General features: G+C 44.5%; 1 pseudogene; it reads left to right on the top strand.

Moving 5' to 3' along the window:
• The first annotated feature begins 657 nt into the window (after positions 1–657).
• On the top strand, positions 658–775 carry LOC126425349 (5S ribosomal RNA; annotated as a pseudogene).
• Positions 776–4,051: the final 3,276 nt, after the last annotated feature.

Raw genomic sequence — 4,051 nt, 5'->3', positions numbered from 1 at the left:
TAGGTTAGTTAGGTTTAAGTACTTCCAAGTTCTAGGGGACCGATGACCTCAGATTTTAAGTCCCATTAAGTCCCATAGTGCTCAGAGCCATTTGAAACATTTGAACTACGCAAAAATGAGAACATGGATTCTCTTGAATTACAGCGCCAACTGCCAAGAATCAAAACAAATGTTTAAGACCAAATGCACGTTGTTTCTTATGTAGAATCTGATTCTTCAATAAAAAATGAGTCTTCCCATTTGAAATTTTAAAGTTGCCTTCCACGACATACCCAGGGGCCTGGGGTGGCGGGCTAGTTTTAACACCAGCAGATGTCCCCCTCCAAAATAATCAATTTTGGATTCTACACATTTTTTCGTGTGAAGCATATTTTTCGAGTTATTCTGGTTTATCAACTTAAAATTTACACCCTGTATATTTGAAGCCGGTAGTTTGTATGCAGCCGAAACCTTATCCCTAAATGCCGATGAAAGACTCCTCGAAGAACTGGAGAAAAAAGGAGCGCAAAATTATTAGAAAAATCCTAGGATCCAAGTACAAGAATGGCATCCACCAACACAGATCCAACAAAGAAGTCTACAGTAATACAGAAAAAATTACAGACACAATCCGTAAAAGACGGGCACGATTTTATGGTCTCTTCATACGAATGGACAGGCAACGGCCTTGCCGCAGTGTATACACCGGTTCCCGTGAGACCACCGAAGTTAAGCGCTGTCGGGCGTGGTCGGCACTTGGATGGGTGACCATCCAGGCCGCCATGCGCTGTTGCCATTTTTCGGGGTGCACTCAGCCTCGTGATGCGAATTGAGGAGCTACTTGATCGAGTAGTAGTGGCTTCGGTCAAGAGTACGACCGGGAGAGCGGTGTGCTGACCACACGCCCCTCCTATCCGCAGCCTCCACCGAGGATGACACGGCGGTCGGATGGTGCCGGTAGGGCACTCGTGGCCTGAAGACGGAGTTTTTTTTCATACGAATGGACGGAAATAGGTTAATCAAAAATGAATTTCTCTTTTTTGATTCAGAACCAAAAACTGCGTTGTTATGAACACCAAAGAAGACCTCCAGATGGTACATATCAAACGCGAAGATGTGTTTGACTGAAATCTTCTCCGAAAGAAGATAGCGATAATCGGAATAACCCGAGACGAGCAACCGAAAACAAAAATGGTTCAAATGGCTCTGAGCACTATGGGACTCAACTTCTGAGGTCATTAGTCCCCTAGAACTTAGAACTAGTTAAACCTAACTAACTTAAGGACATCACACACATCTATGCCCGAGGCAGGAATCGAACCTGCGACCGTAGCGGTCTCGCGGTTCCAGACTGCAGCGCCACCGAAAACAAGACACGGTGTCGTTTGGACAGAAGAGAGCAAGCAGGCCCTCTAATAATGAATGAGGGAAATCTGGGCTCAGAAAAAAAAGCAGGCTCAGTGCTGAGTGCAACAATGCAACAAGACTTAGCGTGGTCCTAGATGGTCCCAACGAATATATACCTTGTTTACAAAATCACGATACGTCACCACTGTTTCCTCCTGGCTACACAATTTCCGATTTTCTGTTAAAATCTCAGCCAGTTAGTTCGCGTCACTTACCTGCCGTCTGCAGACAGGGCTGCACCGCGAGGACGGACGAGTAGGGAGGCAGACACACCGCCGAGGCGACGCACGGAACACGCACGGACTCGGAAGCGCGGCTAACGACTGACTCGGAGCGCTGGATGCTTCGCGATAGTCATCTGCCCCCAGGCTATCCAAACATAGGGCCTGTCGAGGAGTCACATCAGCCGCAGACGACATGACAGCACAATGCCCCCGAAACGCGACAAACGGCGCTGTCAATTAGCGCGCGCGCGCGCGCGAGACCCGTCTGCGGTTGGCCCCCCTGCATCCGGGGATTCCCACCCCAGCACGGGACGTCTCGCCTTGCCGCAGCTGCTGGGAGGCGCGTGTCTTATCTCGTCAGCGCGGGCCGCAAGTTCGTCTTGAGGTAAAGGCAGAGCTGGCAGCTGTCCACAAGGGGATGAGCAGCTGCTGGAAGGCTCCCGACACGTGCTGGAAAGGCACGCGCTACTGCTTCCGGACACGTGCTGCCTACGTGTCAAGCAGCGTTAACAATCGGCCCGCCGCCATTGTAGCGATCACTTAAACAGCTTCCCTTTCCTTTTATTCAGCTTCCTATTGCATCTTCATCTACATCTATACTCCGAAAGCCATCTTAGGCTGTGTGGCGGAGAGTAATTGAGTCCGCCTTGATGCAAAACACCTTGTTATTCGTTTGTTTCTTTATTATCCCAAACTAGTTTCGGCGACAAATATCATCATCATCATTTGTTTTTTTTTAATCGTATTTATTGTATGTTACAGCATGTTTCAAGCAATTATTGGCGCTGTTTGTGACATTTTCTGTGCTCTTTTTTCCTGTTGCTGTCTTTTTACTTAGCGAACATCATGTCTTCTGACGTTTCCCTGTTTAAATCACCGTTGAAGTACTGAACAGTGTTGTGCAAACTGTACGCTGTTATTGCTATAAGGAAAAGGCACCAAACCATACACAAGACGGCAATGATGATGGTGCCCGTCCTGAGCAAGCACCCCCAGCAATACTGGTTTGGAACTACCATCTCTGCAACAGTGATTTGCTGACAGAGAAGTTGTTCGTATAATACGGACGCGTTTGACGAGCAGGATTGTAACATGCTGTAAAAAAAAAAAAACCACTGATGATGGTGATATTTGTCGCCGAAACTAGTTTCGGATAATAAAGAAACCAAAGAATAACAAGGTGTTTTGTAACATGGTGGACTCAATTTCTGATATTACTGTTTTTCTATGCAAACACGGACCAAATGGAAGAGTTCCAAGATAATATTATTGGTTGTACATCCTTTATTAAGATATTAAATGACGAAATGGGGGAAGATTTTACGGAAACGTGTCATCAGAACGGTTTCTCGTCTAACAAACAAAATATGTAGGTCGGTATTTAGGGTGTATAAAATTCCGTGTACGTGTGGTAATGTACACACAGGAAATAAAGACAATAGTGTGAATACACGGCTGAAGGAAAATAAGAAGTCTTTGCCCATTAGGAAAGCTAAAACAATCGGCTGTAGGAGAGCATGTTTCTCAGTTAGGAATTCGTGATGTTTTCCGAAACCATAATTTTCTCTAGAATGACGAACTATTCTTATATAGAAAAATATATAAACATAGCTACAGTTGCTTAACAGTTTTATTTTTGGTAGACGACCACCGGTAATTAAGTTTTATCTTTGACAAGGAATCACTTCTTCTTTTTTTATTTTCTTTTTCTCCAGTCATCAGTTTTCTGACTCGTTTGACGTGGCCCTTCAGGATTTCCTCCACTTTGACAAACACTTCTTATAAGTCAATAAAATTCTTCTGAGTTTGAGGCCGCATATACACACTGAGGAAGGTGCCTTGCAACAGTCGCCGAAACGTCGGAATTTTACAGATGACAGTGCGGCCTCAAACCCAGAAGATCTTTATTGACTGTGACAACGGCCGCGAAAGCCTACGTTTACACTTCTTCTAAGATTGGCACTTGCAACATAGGTCATCAGTTATTTGGTGGATGGATTCTAATCTCTGTCTTCCTCTACAGTTTTCATCTTCCACAGCCCCCTCTAGTATCATGGAGGTTATTGCCTGATGTCTTAACATATGTCCTATTCTTCCTGTTTTCCATATGTTGCTTTCCTCATCAATTCTGCCTCCGCCTTGGTCTGCTTCGTGATAGGGATGGCGGCTATCGCTGAAATAATCACTTTTCGGTTATATCGTTTTTTTTTTTCGTGCCAATTTAACCTTACTGTTAAAACCGCCCAAAATAACCGGTTTGCGAAATAATAAATTTTTGGTTTTCATTTCTATTATTTCCGATAACAGACATAGAAATCGAACACAGACTGAAAACAAAAATATGTTCAAGTGGCTCTAAGCACTATGCGATTTAACATCTGAGGTTATCTGTCCCCTAGACTTAGAACAACTTAAACCTAACTAACCTAAGGACATCACAC

The sequence above is a fragment of the Schistocerca serialis genome, chromosome 10 (genome assembly GCF_023864345.2).
Source record: "Schistocerca serialis cubense isolate TAMUIC-IGC-003099 chromosome 10, iqSchSeri2.2, whole genome shotgun sequence".
Classification (NCBI taxonomy): Eukaryota; Metazoa; Arthropoda; class Insecta; order Orthoptera; family Acrididae; genus Schistocerca; species Schistocerca serialis.
This window is presented reverse-complemented; position numbering and strand designations above follow the sequence as displayed.